At 40.2% G+C, this 19,682-nt stretch overlaps 1 pseudogene; it reads right to left on the bottom strand.

Moving 5' to 3' along the window:
- Positions 1–11,370: 11,370 nt before the first annotated feature.
- LOC101523075 (ras-related protein Rab-18-like) lies at positions 11,371–12,230 on the bottom strand (annotated as a pseudogene).
- Between the last annotated feature and the right edge of the window lie 7,452 nt (positions 12,231–19,682).

Below are 19,682 nucleotides of genomic sequence, written 5' to 3'. Positions count from 1 at the left end.
CCGCAGCTCTACCAACTATGGTTTTAACTACGTTTGACTACTTCCTTACTTATTGTCATTAAAACTGATGCGCTAATATTTCCATTTTATTTTATTTTCATGGATTTAAAAAAAAGTGTATTTTTATTTGAAAGTCAGGTAAGTGAAACTGTGTGTTGTGTGTGTGTGTGTGTGAGAGAGAGAGAGAGAGAGAGAGAGAGACTTCCATCCTCTTGATTTACTCCCTAAGTGTGACTAAGTGTGACTGAGGTTAGGAACCTCGAACCTAGCCAAGCACTTAAGAAATTGCCTGCTTGGGCCCTGCGGTGTGGTCTAGCGGCATCCCATATGGGCGCCGGTTCTAACCCCGGCAGCTCCACTTCCCATCCAGCTCCCTGCTTGTGGCCTGGGAAAGCAGTTGAGGACGGCCCAATGCTTTGGGACCCTGCACCCACGTGGGAGACCCGGAAGAGGTTCCTGGTTCCCGGCTTCGGATCGGCGCGCACCAGCCGTTGTACTCACTTGGGGAGTGAATCATCGGACAGAAGATCTTGCTCTCTGTCTCTCCTCTCTGTATATCAGACTTTGTAATAAAAATAAATAAAACTTAAAAAAAAAAAAAAAAGATACCAGATCCCCGGTACTGTATCAGAGTACGTGGAATCTATTCTCAAAAAAAAAAAAAAAAAAAAAAAAAAAAAATTGCCTGCTTTCTCCCAGTCTCCCAGGCTGCACTTAACAGGAAGCTGTCATTGGAAGCAGCATCTCAAGAAGTGCCTTAACTTCTGTGCCAAATATCTGCTGCTCATATGTTTTTTTATATATATATACTGGCTTTCACCCAATACATTTGTTCAGTGAGGTACAAATAATTCTGATCTGTAGGTATGCCCTCCAAATAAGGGAAGGGTGTCAGAAAGAGAGGCTGGGATGGCCATGTATCCCACTTCTCTCACATTACAAATTCCTGAAATGGTTGGACAGCAGCCATTCGATTTAAGCCGGAAGAATGAAGGCTGGTGCTGTGGTACAGCAGGCTAGTCCTCCACCCTGTGGGAATGACATCCTATAGGAATGGCAGCTTGTGTCCCAGTTGCTCTGACCCAGCTCTCTGCTAATGTACTTAGGAAATCAGTGGAAGATGGCCTGTGCACCCACATGGAAAATCTGGAAGACGCTTCTGGCTCCCAGCTTCGGATCAGATAAATTCTGGCCATTGGAGACATTTGAGGAATGAACCAATGGATGGAAAACCTCCTCTGTTTCTCTCTCCTCTCTCTGTAATATCTTTCTTTCAAATAAAAATAGGTAAATATTAACTAGAAAAATGAAGCAATTCTGTAGTAATTGCTCAGCAAGCCACTGGCATTTTCTCTATACGTTCCTTCTCCCACTCCTCTTCCACAAACTATAAAAGAGTGTCTTTAGCCTAACAACAGGAGGGCAACAGTAGTTAACTAGTGCTTTACAGTGGATCTTGGGTTGCTGAATGTGGAAAGGAGGCTTGGGACAGTGACAGCAACAGAGGTGACACCAAGGGCCACTAACCCTAATCTATGAATTTATTTGATGCAGAAAACTTTGAAGTCTATGCTTAGTTTTTTCATAATACACAACTCCTATGTATTCTTAAAAAATTACAACACATTTTTTTCCTTCGCACCAAGATTAAATTCATACATCAAGTTCCTTTATTTTTTTTTTTTTTTGTGGCTCAAATTTTTTCCTAAGTACCCTCATCAAATCCAGAGACGTGCTTTAGTCCTGGAACTGCCTGGTCTGAGGCTAGTGGTGTAATTTAATGTGTAGTCTCTCTGGAATTCAGTGTATTCGTTGATAAATTGTGACTTTTGGACTGCCAAAGCTGAAAAGATTTTGTTTTGCAATAATAGTTTATAAAAGGCAGAAAAGTTTTGTGAATAGGAAGTATTAATATGTATCAAGCTTCAATTCTTGATTAAACCTGTTGCTTAAACATTCTGGTTCTCTCACCGAAGAAGTGGAGCTAATATAAAACATAAAAATACATGTATAGACAAAAAAAGGAAAATAAACATATTAATAGATAAATACAATCATAATACAGTGTGCCCAGTGCTGAAGGCAGAATTAGATGCTAGGAGAATGCAGTCGGTAAATTAACGGGGTTTGAGCAGAAAAATTAATTAGATAGAAGCTTAAGTCTTGGGGATTTCCTCCTGCCTCCAACGTGTTAAAGCAAAGCTTACAATCTTTGCTCTTTCAAGACTGCCCTGCATGTCCGTGCCTTCAAAACTCCTCCCATCAATTTAATTAGCTATTTAAAGACTCTAAACTGAGGCAAATTCATCAAATAGAATTCATGCACCTTATTTGGAAATTCGCACAATTCACTTATGCAGTCAATTGGAGAAAGTTTGGATTTTGAATAACAAAGAAATCCTAAGTGTTTATATTAGATGTCATAATGGTACTGTGCTGATCAAGGGGAGGAAAAAGTTCAGAAATACAGTTTTAAGAAATAGTGTTGGAGGGCTCAGCATGACAGCCTAGAAGCTTAAGTCATCACCTTGCAACCGCCCGAGTTCCCATATAGGTGCTGCTTAGTATGCTAGCTGCTCCTCTTCCCTTCCATCTCCCTGCTTGTGGCCTGGGAAAGCAGTCGAGGACGGCCCAAAGCCTTGGGACCCTGCACCCATGTGGGAGACCCGGAAGAGGCTCCTGGCTCCTGGCTTCAGATCAGCTCAGCTCCAGCTGTTGCAGCCACTTGCAAAGTGAACCAGCCAAAGGAAGATTTTTCTCTCTGTTCCTTCTTCTCTCTGTAAATCTGCCTTTCTAATAAAAAACAAACAAATAATTTTTTTGAAAAAGAAATGGTGTTTGGGCCCAGCGTGATAATGTAGTGGTTAAAGTCCTCGCCTTGTACTCGCTGGGATCCCATATGGGCGCCGGTTCTAATCCCAGCGGCCCTTCTCCCTCTTCCCATCCAGCTCCCTGCTTGTGGCCTGGGAAAGCAGTTGAGGACGGCCCAAAGACTTGGGACCCTGCACCCACGTGGGAGACACAGAAGAAGCTCCTAGCTCCTGGCTTCGGACTGACTCAGCTCCAGCCTTTGCGGCCACTTGGGGAGTGAACCATCAGATGGAAGATCTTCTCTGTTTCTCCTCCTCTCTGTATATCTGACTTTCCAATAAAAATAAGTAAATCTTAAAAAAAAGAAGAAATGGTGTTTGAAATTCACTTTAAACCATTTCGATTAATTAGATACAGCAACTAAATACAGGATAGAAAAAAAATGTGATTGCAAAGTATTGATAGATTTTGAAGCTGGGAGAGAAAGCATGCAGGAACTGATTACACTACTCTGTTTTCCTATGTACTGATGATTTCACAGCTGAAATTTTTATTTTTCTCTAGATTATGTAAGTAAAGCAGCTTCCCTGGCTTCCCAGCTTGCCTACACCAGGAAGTGTGCCTTTGCCAGTGGTGAACTGGGCTGTAAACTACATCTCTTTCTGGAGAAGTTGCAAGTAGAATGATTGTTCATGACTGTACGCTTCAGAAAAGGCATGATTCGTTTCCCCTAAACAGTAGCAGCAGTACATGGATGGAATCTACAAGTTGTTTTTTGTAGCTTTCAGAGAAGCTGTTGTTGTAGCAGTCAATGTATATTGATGAAAATCTGAAATGTTTGATGCCAATTAAGTTTACTTAAGCTCTGTTTTCAAAGGAGGGTGCTCTAGAAACGAAAGAATCTCAATCCATCAATCGGTCAGTCAATCAAAGTTCTTTTCATGTGAAAGACCAAGAGCAATAATATCTTGCCAGGAAAGAGGGGGCTCTGTACAGTTCTGATCCTCATTTTCTGCTCAAACCTGAAAATGTAGAGAACTTGGGAGCGGAAAAGCACCACTCTGTAAGAACAACTTGAAGAGCTCAGTGAGGGTTAGACTCCGGCTGAAGATCTGACTAGATAAGAAAACAGCTGAGGAATTTGATCTCAAAGCACATCCTGGATTTAAACTTCAGGATGTAACAACACCACAGTTTCCCTATCTGAAGCCTAGGGAGACAATAAAGACTGCTGAATTTTAACATATGGTAATGAAAAAAAAATTATCAAATCCCCAAAAAGTGAAATAGGATCCCATGTTATGAAGCCGTGGATATAGATGCTACAGGTTCTCAAGTGCAAGTCCCTTAACTGTCTTCTAGCCTTTCTCCCTAAATTTACAATTCCCTCACCCTGCTTTTACCACAGTTTACTGAGTAAACTGACGGAGTGCTACAGTTGCCCCTAAAAGGTCGCTGAATATAAAACGTATGAGGGTATTTAACTCCTCTACAGATAACATCTGGGTCTTACAGAGTTTTTCTTTTTATTTTTTTTTCCAGAAACCTCCAGCTCTGATCAAGAAGTAACGACCACTTGACTGACTGAAGCACCCTTTGGCATTATTAAAATTACCAAAAGAACATGATATCACTAAGAAATAATAATATAAAAAATCCCCCCAAATCACTGGCCAACTAAAAGACTTGGACATGAGCTGAACATGCAACACCCAATCCCAACTTCAATCTACAAAATCCTGTACCCTAACCTTAAGGAGGCTGTGGGTTAAATAATAGCTACCCAATTTGTTGCTCTGTGCTTTGCAATAAATGCCTACTTTTTTCTACCACCCTAGTGTCAGAAATCAGCATATCAGATGATAGGCAAGAAAACAGTCTTGGGTGTTCAATGGCAATTCCCCAACCAGTTTTAGAAAACAGTTTCTTTAAAAACAAATGAACGAACAAACAAAACAAACCAACAACAACAAAAGTCTCACAAAAAACCCCATTGAGTTCCTTTATTTGAAAGGCAGAATTCCAAAGAGAAGGATGGAGAGAAAGAATCTCTCTGCTGGCTCAGTCCTCAAATGGCCACAATGATTAGGGCTGGAATAGAAGGAACTCAAGAGCCAGGAACATTTTCGTGGGCCTCCCACATGGATGCAGGGGCCCTAGCTCTTGGCCCAACTCCCACTGCTTTCCCAGATGCATTATCAGGGAGCTTGATTGGAAGTGGAGCAACCAGGAATCAACAGATGACCATATGGGATGACAGAGTTACAAATGGAGGTTTAATGCACTATGCCACAGTGCCAGCCCCTGGAAATATTCTGTCAGAAGTAGAAAAGTTAAGAGGAATATGACAAAAGATCAAGTGCATAAAGTCTAGATAACTGTTTTTCTTTGTAAATTAGCATTAATCTCAATATAAGTAATACACATTATTGGTTATCATCTGGAAATAGCACTGTCACAGAATTTGTGCTACAAACTCTGAAAGCATTTGAGTAACAGTATGTAGCAACAGCCTTAAAATGCATATATCCTTTAACTCAGTAATTCTACTTTTAGAAATTTAGGCAGGGAGGTGGGGAGAACAGGCATATGCACAAATATTTACGGACAAAAAATTCTAGTCAAGGGACCCTGCCCAAATCTCTCTAGCAGCTCTATCCACATACCCACCCACCCATGTGTTTGATGCAACTGACTGGTGGGTACTTAAGTGTGTGAGACTAAAGAGCGAATGTTTAAAAAACACAGAATTTCCTATGTCAATTTTGATTTCTAGTTTCCTTTGAAAGTTTAGGGAATCTGACCTCTCTGGATATATATTTCTTCATAATATCTAACTAGAGCCAAGTGGTGGCCGTGCCTCACAGTCCTCATGCTTCCCTAATACTTGCACCAAGCTCTCTTTACTCAATTAATGAGATACTCATTTCACCTCTATTATCTAGTTAATTTCTAGTTATTATTTAAATTCAGCTTCTGTCAGCACTTCCGGGAAGTTTTGTCTGATGTCTAGGGTTTACACAGGGTTTGGCCGTACAGGTGTCTGAATTTTGGTCCAAAACATGATAAGTTTGATAGAATATGATTAGAAAGGTATTTCGATGTCCAAAAATGAAGGAATAATTAAATATAGTACAGTCATATATTTGAATGATTTTCAGCCATCAAACTAACACAGAACAATAACATTGATGTAGTCAATGAAAAAAATACAAAATAGATTACAAAATAGAATTATAAAAACTTCATTCCCAGCTGTGTGCAGCTGCCCAGGTAGTCTTGTACCTAGGCAAGTGTTACACTGCTAGCAGAAAAGCAAACAGTAGCTGCTGAGCATATTGGGTCTGGTTACTGCCAAATTTTTGTTAAATATATCAGCGTGGCAGCATAGTTACCTATTACATTTTTTTAAAAATATGTGGAGAACACAGGGAACACTAAGCTAAGACACACCACTCCTGCCTGCAGAGAGAAGGGAATTTGGGGACATGTTGGAACGGGAGCAGTTAAAGCACGTTTCATGGGGGAGGAATGAATTCTGGGAACTTGCACAGGCTGAGTCACTGCTCTCAGAGACAGGCAAGGGAACTGAGATAGGGTGGTTTAGAGGAGGGAAACCAGACGGCATGTCTGGGTCAGGCCAAGGCACCTGCCCCTTTGGGAAACTGTGCTGGATTAAATAGAATTGCATACCATTCATTGATACACAAAAGCTGGGGCTAGGGACACGCCTGCTTAGTTAGGCTAGGTTGCAATACCTGCCTGCTAGTGTCAGGGAAGTGGGTAGGCCATATCAGGCTGGGCTGTAGTATGCACCAAAATGTAAGAGAATTGGATCTGGGGTCAGATTCTGTAGGGGACATATGGGTTCACCTCTGTGGGACTGCAGCATCTGTCGGTTTGCACAACAGCTGGGGGTAATGATGGGATGAGCCAGGCTGGACCAAGGAACTCATCTGATATGGGAGTTGGGGCTGGGAGGAAGCTGGGATAGGTTAGCCTGCAAAACACACCAGCACGCATGAGAGCCAGGGCAGGGTGTGGGCCGTGGTGATGTACCCAGCAGCATGTACAGGATCTGGGTCTGGAAAGGGGCCTGGTAGGGGGAATTTTGATGACTCCCTGCTAGGCTGAAGCTCCCCGGTGAATGTGAGAGCCAGGACTGTGGTCGGACTGGGCTGGGCAAGTGCCCATTGGTATTTGTATTGGGCTAGGTCTGGGGATGGGCAAGATTGGGCTAGGCTCCAGCATCCACTGGTCCTCACAAGAGCCAGAATGGGTGTGGGACGTCAGAGCTAGGTTGTGGTACCAATCATGTCACATAAGAGTCAGATCCAAGGTTGGGACAGGCTGGGCTGGGCTCTAATACCCACTGGTGAGAGCTGGAATTAGTGCAAGTATGTCAAGCTAGGCTGCAGTACCCACTGGCAAGTGTTCGGACTAGGGGCCAACCATGTCTAGCTGGGCAGCACGCAGGTGGGCTGGACTGGGCCAGTATCCAGCACACACTGGCAAGAGTGAGAGCCAGGATAAGGTGCAGGCCAGGTTGGGCTGGACTGCAACATCTGCCAGTGCACATGAAGGCTGGGACTGGGAATGGGCCAGGCTGAGCTAGGTTGCTGCACCCACTGATAAGAGCTAGAACTGGGGGCAGGCTGGGCATTGTCAGCACCTGCTGACAAATGCTGAGACTAACACAGGGTATTTCAGACTGGAACCTGCTGGCATGTGCAAGCTCTGGGGCTGAGAGTAAACCTGGTATGGGAATTGTAGAAATTACTGCCCCTCTCCTGCTGCTGGGATAGTACTTCCACTGGTGAGTGTGAAAACTGGGACTGGATATGGGCTGGTCTAGGCAGGGCTATAGCATCCATCAGCTTGTATTTTGTCTGAGTGCGGGGGACAGGCTATAATAGGCTGCCACACAATTTGTTATGAGAGAGACAGAGTGGGTGTAGGCTGACCAAGCTAGGCTGCAGTATCAACTTGCAAGTGCCAGGACTGGGTGCAAAATCATGTTGGGCTGGCCTGCAGAACCCTGTGGTAGGCACAAGATCTGGAACTGGGAGTAGACCTGGTAGGGGAACCGTGGGCATTCCGTAGATGGCCTGCAGCTACTGTGGGTGAACATGTTTTTTTTTTTTTTTTAAGATGTATTTATTTTTATTTTGGAAAGGCAGATTTACAGAGAGAAGGAGAAACAGAGAGAAAAATCTTCCATCAGCTGGTTCATTCCCCAAGTAGCTGCTAGGGCAACAGCTGAGCCCATTCAAAGCCAGGAGCCAGGAGCTTCTTCCAGGTCTCCCACATGCAGGCGCAGGGTCAAGGCTTGGGTCATCTTTGTCTGCTTTCCCAGGCCACAAGCAGGAAGCTGGAATAGAAGAGAAGCAGACAGGGCCCGGTGCCGTGGCCTAGTGGCTAAAAAAGTCCTCGTCTTGAATGCCCCGGTATCCCACATGGGCGCTGATTCTAATCCCGGCAGCTCCACTTCCCATCCAGCTCCCTGCTTGTGGCCTGGGAAAGCAGTTGAGGACGGCCCAAAGCTTTGGGACCCTTCACCCGCGTGGGAGACCTGGAAGAGGTTCCAGGTTCCCGGCTTCGGATCTGCGCGTACTGGCCCGTTGCGGCTCACTTGGGGAGTGAACCATCGGACGGAAGATCTTCCTCTCTGTCTCTCCTCCTCTGTGTATATCTGGCTGTAATAAAATGAATAAATCTTTAAAAAATTTTTTCTTTTTGTTGAAATGTATTGATTTTATTATTTGATGATGCAGTTCCATAGACTCAGGGATTTCCCTTCTCTGCTCTCCAAATTACCCTCCCACCACTAACACTGTTTTCTCTTCATCATTACAATAGTATAGTCCTTCATTAACAATCATAACTACATCATTCGGCATTTAAGTGTGCCCTGACAGCTAGGAAGCCTGAGTATTTTTTTATGTCTATGAGCCTTTTGAATTTGTTCTTTTGAGAAAAAAAAAAAAAAAATGTCTGCTCATTCCCTTTGCCCATCCTTCACAGGTTTGTTTGTTTTGTTATTGAGTTACTGAAGCTTTTTGTAAATCCTGGGTATTAGTCCCTTACTGATTGTGTAGTGTGCAAAGATGTTCTCCCATTCTTTTGGTTACTGATTGTGTAGTGTGCAAAGATGTTCTCCCATTCCTTTGGTTACTTCTTCACTTTGTTGATCATTTCCTTTGCTGTACAGAAGCTTACTTTGATGTAGTCCCATTTGTTTATTTTGGCTTTGACTGCTTGTGCTTTTGTGACAATTTAAAGAAGTCTTTCCCAATCCTATTTCTTGGAGAGCGCTTCTTACGTTTTTCTCTAATGTTTTGATGGTTTCTGGGTGTAGATTTAGGTCCTGTTCCATTTAGAATTGATTTTTGTATAAGATGACAGGTGAGGGTCTTGTGTCTTACCTCTACTAGTTACTATCCGGTTGTCCCAACAGCATTTGTTGTAGAGAACAGGCTTTTCCCCCTGGATTACTTTCAGTTCTCTTGTTGAATTTGAGTTGGCTATGCACGTGCGGGCTCCCTTCTGGGGTTTCTCTTCTGTTCCACTGATCTTATTCTGTTTCTGTACCAGTACCAGACTGTTTTGATGACCACTGCTCTGTGGTATATCTTAAGGTCTGGAATTGTTATTCCTCCAACTTTATTTTTATTCCTTAGGATTTATTTTTTTGGCTATTCATGGTCTCTTGTGTTTCCAGACGAAATTTATATCACCTTTTCTATTTCTGAGAAGAATGTTATTGGGATTTTGATTGGGATCACATTGAATCCGTATATTATGTTCGGTTATATGGGCATTTTGATGATGTTGATCCTGCCGATCCAGGAACATGGTAAGTTGCTCCATCGTTTAATGTGTTCTATTTCTTTTTCCAATGTTTTGTAACTTTAATTATATAGACTTTCCACATACTTTGTTGAGCTAATTCCAAGGTATTTGAGATTCCTCTCCACTATTTTAAAGGCAACTGCACTTACGATTTCTTTCTCAGCCATGAAGTTATTTGTGTATACTAGTGCCATCGATTTATGTTCATTAATTTTGATCCTGCAACCCTGCCACATTTTCTAATGAGTTCTAGTAGTCTTTTGATTGAGTCTTTGGGTTCTAAGTAGAGAATCATGCCATCTGCAAACAGGGATAATTATAATTTTTCGCTTCCAATTTCAGTTCCCCCCTTTTTTTAGAGAAAGCAGGCTATATTTATTCAAAAACTATAAAAGGTTGCAATATAAACCTACCCAACAGAATTAATTTGTTATTATTAATTATATTCAAGTGACCCAAAGGTGTTCACATTCAGCAAAAATCCAGTGGACAGATATTATTATATAGCTCAAACCAATAAACAGAAAAATCTTGTCATCACAGATTCCTGTATAAATACACAAATTTAAAGTTTTAATGGAACATGAACAAATTCTAAATACATGTTTAGCTACCTTTCCTTTGCACTATATAGAGAAGTAAATATTTCTTATTTAGCAAAAACATACAGAAGATATGAATCTTTAACCACATGTATTGTTGATTAACAAGTGCAAACAGAATAGAATGTGAGGTTTCTTATGTGGGGACATGGACTTCAGAAAAAATCCAACTTGAAGTAGATTGACTTACACACACATTGCAGAAATCACTCACAAAACGCTTATCATTTGCAATTGCATATAGAGAAAAAACTTCTTGGAAAGTAATACTGGACTCTTGCTGAGGAGTATTATAGTGACAAATTACTTATTTAGGGGTTTCAAGTAGTACAGGTTAATGTAAATCAACATATGAGTGAAAAACTACACAGTGTACAATAGCAACAGGTTAGAAAACTGAATATTGTGGACAAAGTCATTATTCTGCACAAGTTGGTTTTTGATATTGGTTACTTGCTACAATAAATTATCAAGGTTTTCATTGCAACAGTATTTATTTTTCCCACACACATCAATATACAATATTGATACTAACATAACATGAACTAAAATAGAGGAGCCTGGACAAAAGCTACCAACATTTAAGATAAAAAAATATGGTTCTAAAAGTGGCAACTGTGACAGGAGTTCCAATACGCACACTGCGCCTTTCTGAAACCCTGCTGTGGTTCTGCAAACAGGTGAACTCCAAATGCTGTGCCGAGGCCCTTAAGTCCAACAGACAGATCAGAAGATTAAAACTCCAGGCAAGCAACCGAGCTAATCACTGAAGGAAATTAAAAAGTAACTTCAACACATAAATACTCTTTCAGAAGCATCATCAAGACAAACAGAGACTCAATCATAACCGACCTGTGCTACATTCTGTGGTGTGGTGTTGTTTAGTACCACAAGAGAATCTCGACACCCTAGAAAAGCTGTCAAATCATGCCCTGTCATTCCTGAAGGACGCCTGTGAACCACCCGGGCTCCAGAGCTCTACATACCAAGGGATCCAGTCATTGAAAGGAGTACTGGAGCACAAAGGAGAGCAGAAGCAGACCTTGTTTCAACATACGCTAGATAGATGGATTGTTTGTAACTGACATGATAAATAGGTCATAAAATCAAATGCACTCACAAAGGTACATGTATTTTATGTTACAGAAAAAACTGCAGACTGCCAACTGTGCATGCTTACCGTAACATTCTACCTGGGAAAGCCGACGAGTGGGATTTCTTGCAATTATTTACTGCCATGATACAAAACAATTATGTGCAAACCACAAGGCCCCCACATAGCAGTTGCAGAGTATACACACAGAAGGTGCTGCTAGCTGATGGGCGGGCAGAGATGGAGCTTCCTGAAGTGTACAGCACAGAGCAGCAGCCACTGCAGGTGCCGGCTCCCTGGCCTTCATCCCTGTGAGACAGGTTGACTCCTTTGTCTAGGCCTCGCTCTCCCATGGTCCAGGCGTTGGAATGATCTTTTCCACGAGCTCCTCAAAAGCACACTGGATTCCGTCACAGGATTTTGCACTTGCCTCTATAAATAACATGGAATGCTTTTGTGCAAACTTCAGACTTTCATTTCTGTCAACTTCACAATTTTCCTGACCAATTTCATTTCCAACTAGCACGTTTACTATGTCATTTCTTGTGCAATGTTTCCAATTCATTTAGCCAAGTACCCAGTTTTACAAAGGTGTCCCTTTTTGTGACATCATAAACTAAAATAGCACCCTGTACACTGCTATAATAGCTAGGAGCTAACATCCTAAAGCTCTCTTGATCAGCATTATCCTATATTGCAAGTTTAGCCTTATTTGCATCCACTGAAATTATTTTCACCCTAAAATCAACACCTATAGGTGCTGCAAGCTCTGGATCAAACGTATCTGTGAACCTCAAGAGCAGGCTGCACTTGCTGACGCCACCCTCGCCAGTGATGAGGATCTCGAGAGTGGTCGGCACCTCTTCGTCCATCCTGACCCTGCTCCAAGCCCCTCCGGCTGCCCTATCTGCCTCTCACTTCACCTGCGAGCGCCACTCGCGCATGCGCACTGCCCCATGGCTGCCACCTTTGTCCCACCCGAGTGTTTGGGTTGCTCAAGCCGGGGCACGCCCCAGTTCCGCGCAATTTCAGTTCCTTTAATTTCCTTTTCTTGCTTAGCAGCTATGGTGTCTGCTTTCAGTTCTTAGTGGGAAAGCTTCCAGTCTTTCCCCAATTAGTATGATGATGGCATTGGAATTTTCGTATATTGCTTTGATTGTGCTGTAGAATATCCCTTCTATGCCTATCTTGCTTAAGGTTTTCAGCATGAAGTGCTTCATTGCCCGTATTCAGGTCCTGATCTTCTGGACCTGGCAGAGCTCCGATCACCGATCGCCGACAGCTGATCACTGCTGGGGTCTCTGGTCACTGCAACACCGCTCCTTTGTCTCCACTGCTTCCCGTGCATGTGGGTCTCCAGTTGCCTCTCTGCCATTGGCCTGTCCTCTCCTATTTCCTGGAATCTGTCCTCCTTGTTTCACCCTGGCTAATTAGTCTCCATCACTTTAAACCTGTCCTCACCCTATACTGCCTTCTTGCTGTCTCCCATTTAATTTTCTTAGAGCAAACAACAACAACAACAACAACAACAACCAACAACAACGACAAAACAAAAACTGCCACTGGAGAATACTTCAAAAAAACGTCTAACTTGCTAAGACAGTGCTTAGATTCAAATGTAGAGTACATGTAATTGGTTGGACGTTTTTAACCCATCTTTCCATTTGCCAATAATCTTGGAAGTTCAAGTACAACACAGTGAGAATGACTGGGCAAAATAAATTCTAATTTCCACCTCTGAAAGGGTATATAATTGCATTTAAGATAGCTATGCTTAATGAAATCTTTGAATACTGTTCTTGTATATATTACACTGAGAGTTATTAAGATTTGCTGTTTTCAAAACAAGCTCTTTTTCATAACAAAAACTCAACTAAATAGAAAATGTTTATTATTTGTCAGGCACCTTAATTATGTTTAATGCATATAATTGTTAAACACAATAAAGTATAGTGAAACACATGTTATGTACATTTATATATTAATTCATTTCTCAAATATTAATAACTCTAAGTGATGCTCTTAACTATACACTGGGAACACAGACACCAGTGGAATGGTGTCAGCCATCAGATTAAAGTTCAATTTCATCTAGTGCATAAATAGAAAAATCCCCTAGGATGTTGTAACAGTGATTACACAGAACCTAATATATTCTGGGAGAACAGACTAAGACAAGTAATCCAGCCTGAAGGTGTTAGGCAACGATTCTTGGAGGAGAAGCTATGGATTGTTTCTTAACCAATAAATTGGAAAGAATTAGGTGGTCAATGTGGATAGATATAAAACAGAGGCCAGCATGAACAAACCCACAAACTCTAGACACAGCATGCTGCTGGGTGAAGTAAATCTCACCATTTCATAAAGGTGTGCGAGAAAGAGATGAGAGCTAAGGCTGAAAACAGTGGGTGGGGATAGAATCACGGAATGTATTATGATGATGAGAGGACTCAGACTGGACCACTCCGGCAGTTGGTAAACTGAGTTTTAAGAGGGAAAGCACCAGGTCAGATTTGTATTATGATCAAGTCACTGCTGCAGTGTGAAAGACGGTTTGGAGCTTGGAGAGTGAAAACCAGTTCACTGTTTCTCGAATTTCAAGTATCTATGAATCATTTAGCGATACAGTCTCTGATTATGTAGGCTGGTTGCGGGGCCTAAGATTCTGCATTTCTAACAAATTTCCAAAGGATGCTGATGCCATTGTCCCTTGGGCTACACTTTGTGTAATGAGGTGGTAAGAGGCTATTATAATGATAGCCAGCTGAGAAATGATGAAAGTTTGAACTAGGGCAATTTCCAAGAGTGGATAAAAGAAAATGCATTCAAGAAATATCTAAGAGCTCAAATAGGCAGGACTTGATTATTGTATTTAAGACTGGGTAAATAATAAAAAGGGTAGGCATCTGTGATTATCCTAAATGCAGCCTGGATTTAAAAAAAAAGGTGATCCCAACACTTAAATAGATAACAAAAGAGTAGGGGACATTAGGAAATAATGATGAATTCAACCAATAAAAGATTTTTATATACATGTAATTTTAATTTCTATTTATTTACTACCTTGTTCAAAAAAACCCAGATTTCAGGTGACTGTCTAGTGCATGTTAATAGGAAGTCAGGAAATGACCAACAGGCAGTTAACTATATAAGGGAAGTATTGCAGTGATAAATGCATATAGCCTGGAGATGGAATTCCAATATTCAAATCTCAGTGCTAGCTGTTTGACTTTTTAAAGAGTGAAATTAAACAATCTGTGCATCACTTTCCCTAATAGTAGGAAAGAAAAAATAACACCTCACAGAGAAACTGTGGGAATAAGAAATATATCCAGTACACTTAAGACTACGAGTCTAGAGAAAATGCTGGTTGATAATGTCTAGAGGTCAGGGAAGCTGAGATAGGAAAATATATTGGTGAGCCATGATATAACCATGAGACATGAAAATGCATAGCATAAGAAATTAGGACTGGCGAAGATGTGGAGAAAGGAAATATTAATATATTATTGGTGGTATATGTAAATTAGTGTAGCCACTTCAGAAAACAGTGTAGAGATTTCTTAAAAATAAACAAACAAACCTAGAAATAGACTTGTCTCATGATCCAGCAATCCCACTGCTGGGTATACACCCAAAAGACTTGAACACAGTAAGTAAAAGACATGACTGCACCACCACGTTTATAGCAGCACTGCACAGAGTAGCCAAATGTTGATCAGCCCAAGTGTTCACTAGCAGATGAATGGATAAATAGATTTTGATAAAGGAAAGCATTAAGTGTTTTACTTCAATGTAAATCTAAAATACACTATCTCAAATGTTTAAAAAAGAGAGAATGGGAGAAGGAGGAAGGATGCGAGAATTGTCTGTACAAATCACAGTGAATCTGTTTAATACTAATTAAAAATTAAAATCAAAATAAGTTATTGCTGAAGAGAGAACCGGCAGCATGACAAAATTTACAATGGGGTGTTTGACACAATGGTTACGATCCTGCGTGGGGCATCTGCATCCCATATCAATGTGCCTGGATTCTAGTCTCAGTTCTGCTCCTGATTCCAGCTTGCTGCTAATGTACATCCTGGCAGGCAGCTCCTGTCAATCATGTGAGAAACCCAGATGGAGCTCCTGACTCCCAGCTGTTGGGTATAGTCCAGCTGCTGCTGATGTGGGCATTTAGGGAATGAACCCGGAGATCAATCGATCTCTCTCTCTTTCTCTTTCTCTGTCTCTCCCCTTATTTCCCTCTCTTTCTCTTTCTGTCTCTCTCTAGTAAGTAAATAAGTAAAATAAATATTTTTTAAATAAGAAGTTACAAAGATTAGTCAGTAAATAATGAGTGAAAGAAGATTTTTAAAAGGATGGAATGATTAATAGCGTTTTGCATCAGCAGAAGCTCACAACCAAAAAAAGTAAAAAAATAGAACAAAACAAAAAAAAAAAAACTTTTCACTAAGATCCTGAGATTTGAACAGATTCTACTGAAATCTGAGAAGGTCTTTTGCCAACTAGGTAGGCTGGCTTCCTGGAAGGTCTTAGCCTCTCATGAATGCCTCATTTCTGTCCTTTTCTTGTTTATTTCCCCTTTCCAGGACCTGTAAATATCCTGGTTTTTATTCTTCATTATAACTGGTGCAGGTATTATTTTTATCTACTAGTCTTGACTTCGTAAACATCATTCTTGATCCTTTATGTCAGCTTCCTTTGAGTAAGTCATTTTTTTCTACCCTGGTTTAATCAGCTACAAATTAAAGAAGGTTGAAAATAAACAACAGTGTGTTCAAATGACCTAACTGCATTGATACTATTTCTTCTAATATCAACAAGTTATAGGTAACTGCAATGCTGAACATTAAGAAAACAGTACACACACTAAATGAGATATTTTTAAAGCATTAGAATGACAGAGAGGCAACATGGCATGGAAATTAACAGCACAAATTTTAGAAGCTGGATGCATGGATTTTAATCCCAGCCCATACCTTTTACTAGTTCTATAACCTCACAAGCTACTGAACTCTTCTCTGGTTCAGATTCCCTTTCTGTAAGTATGCTTCACACAGTTGTACTCCAGATCAATTGAGTTAGATGTAAACATGTAAAATAGTGTGCAGCATACAAGGAATATCATGTTAGCATTTGTTAAGCAGATGCATCGAGAAAGTAATATTACAGTGGTATTTACAAAATGGATAAAAAGGTAGCATGCAAAATTGGATGTAATAGCATAACTACCCTTATACTAGATCACAAATTCACCTACTATCACTGTTTTTTTTTTAATAGCCAGTCTGTCAGTCATTTTACTTGGATTTTAGAAAAAGATACTATCACTGTTGTATCAAAAAGACTTTACATGATTCAAATGTTGACAATACAGAATCAAGCAAAATATGGATTATTAAATTTCTATAATATCACTATTTTTCTTCATCTTTTTCATTTTTTATTTATTTGAAAGCTGGTACAGAGTGAGAGAGATAGGATGGGGGGAGAGAGAGATGTGGAGAATTTCAGAGAAAGAGATGGAAATATCATCCACCTAATGGTTTGCTCCTAAAATGCCTGCAGCATCCAAGGTCAGGCCAGGTTGAAGGAACCACAAACTCCCTCTGGGACTTCCCCGATGGGTGCCAGGGACTCAAGTACTTCAGACATCAGCCACTGCCTTCCAAAATACTTTGGTAGGAAGTTAGGTAAGAAACAAAGGAGTCCTAATGCCAGGAACTGAAGTAGCGATCTAATATGAAATATGGGTGTCAAAAGTGATGCTTTAATCAATGGCATCACAACACTGGCCCTGAACATATTTTTTAAACCTTTAAATATGCAGAACACAAAAAGAATCATACTGCTTTTAAAAATTATAGAAATAATTCTACGATTAAATGTAATATGTTAAAAGCCATATTTTAAATGTAGAATTTTTAAAAATAAAGTGAAAACTAGAGAGAAATACATTGAACTGCTGATATAAAAAAATAAGAGAAGGCAATTAACTCTTATCTCTCATCTTAAATATTCTTTGCAACATCATCATATTCTCCATATTCGAAATGTAACATTAAGCAATAAGTAGAATAGAACATTGAATATAACAGGATTGGAAAATATTTGAAAACATGTGTAGAAAAAAAAAATCTCCAAGCTGGTGTTTTTGTTCTTAAACGTGAATTAAAATAGGCTCTTTCCACATTCTTAATTGCAAAAAACACTATAAAGTGTGGTTACATCGTTTTTGGAATTTTTAAAGAGAGGGGAAGTTGAATAGCCCTCCTGGAATGTCCTGAAATGCTGCTTTCAATTATGTAAAACTGGTTCTGCCTGTGAATAAAGTGTTATTAGAAAGAGGCATGCCGAAGCACAGTGTTAGGGTGATTTGATAAAGGACATTATCTTCCTTCTTTCCAGACATTTAAAAAGTCACACAATCTTTTTTTTTCCAATAAAAAAATGGTTTGGATGATTCAGAAGGATTATAGGAAGAGAATAAAAGGGAAAGCTGAAATAAACTAATTAACTAAATTCTCCAAATACATAGATACTCTAAAACATTTGCCAAAAAAAAAAAAAATAAGAGATGTCTGTTTCAGTGTAAAAATCACAAATTTATGTGTATACATTTATTCAGAAAGTTCATGCAGAATGTACGTTATGAAAAACAATGTGCAAGTTTCAAATATTTTGACAACAAAATAAATGTATCTTTCAATTCCACTTTTCTACAGATGGCTTGAAACATTCTTGTTTACATTTCTAAAATATATTTATTATTTATATAATACAATTTTGTAGGTAGGGATTTTTCTCCTTCACGTTCCCTTTCTCCTTCCCAATTTCCCTTCCCCCATTATTATTCCCTGAAGGATCAAAATAGTATAATCCTTAATTACAAGGTTATTTTTCTGTTACTTAAATATGTCACAACATGGTAGGTATAGGTAGAGATAGAAAATCTAGAATCATGCTGTATGGATGTATTTACATGTTTCAAAATGGGAGTTCTATTTTTTTTTAACATTTCATTATTATTATCATTTTATGATACAGTTCCATAGGCTCCTGGCATTTCCCTTATCCCCTTCCCAATCCCCCCTCCACCGAGTTCCTCTATATCATTACTACAATACGGTTCTTCATACTCAGTCATATATCCATCATTGCGGGCATGGACAATGGCAGAGAGTCCAGCATCCTATTGTCAAGATATAGTGCACAGTTTCATTGTAAGTCCTCTTTGTCTGGAAGCAGAAATGCATACTACATTGTATCCTCACATCTGGATGTTAGTCTCCATTTCACAGCTACTGTACATCCCCTCAAATGAAAAGTCATCATACAAAATCAACAATAGAAAGAAAAATCGAAATGTACAATGCCATGAAGTTAAATGACATGTTACTAGATATGACAGTCTCCATTACACAGCTACTATACATCCCCTTAAAGGAAAAACCACAAAAAAAATCAGTATCAGGTATAAAAAAGAAATTAACAACATCAAGAAGTTAAATAACATGCTATTAAATGACTAACGTGTAGCTGAAGAAATGAAAATCAAGAACCTTCTTGCAGAAAATGATGCTACTGTATGATCTAAGAGTCACTGAATGATTTAATTAGAAGTGTTTTGAAGAGATGAAACTAACAGAAAACAACTAAAACCCATGCGATATAGTTTATGCTGATTTTTGTTGGTGAAATGTGTCTCTTCTAGACAATAAATAGATGGGTTTTGTTTTTTTAATTGTACGGGTCAAAATAGGTCCATGTGGCACCCTGACCTAACGTCCAACAGGTTCTGACAAGATCAGCACCACCAACAAGTTAACCATATAGGACGCCTGGTATCTCTTTAATCCTGGGACCTGCTCCAACCAGAAGTGGGAGAAAGGTTGCAAAGACAACGGTGCAGCCTCAGCACGATATCACAGGAGGTGGAGAGTGGTGAGCCAGGAGCTGGGGCTATGGAGACCACGGTGGAAATCTAACATAAGAACCCAGAACTGGAACTTGCTGGAGGTTGTGGCATAAGTGGCTGCAAGCAAAAAGTTGTGTACCAACTGCAATAAATAAAATCGAACTGTAGACCTGTGGGTGACACAGCTCAGAAACCTGCCCCAAGGAGAAGACTCTGCTAACCAGAAGTACAATGACCAAGAGCAAAAGAAGAGGCAAAAGCACAATGAATATTACTGAAAACTCCCCTGCAAAGGAGCAGAACCCTCTGCCAACCTGAGAGTTAACTGAGGAAGACATCGAGAAAATGGGGGACACAGAATCCATATGACTCATTTTAAAGCTTCTGATCAAAAATGAGA

The sequence above is a fragment of the Ochotona princeps genome, chromosome X, assembly GCF_030435755.1.
Source record: "Ochotona princeps isolate mOchPri1 chromosome X, mOchPri1.hap1, whole genome shotgun sequence".
NCBI lineage: Eukaryota > Metazoa > Chordata > Mammalia > Lagomorpha > Ochotonidae > Ochotona > Ochotona princeps.
Note: the sequence above shows the minus strand (reverse complement) of the source record. Positions and strands in the feature narration are given on the sequence as shown.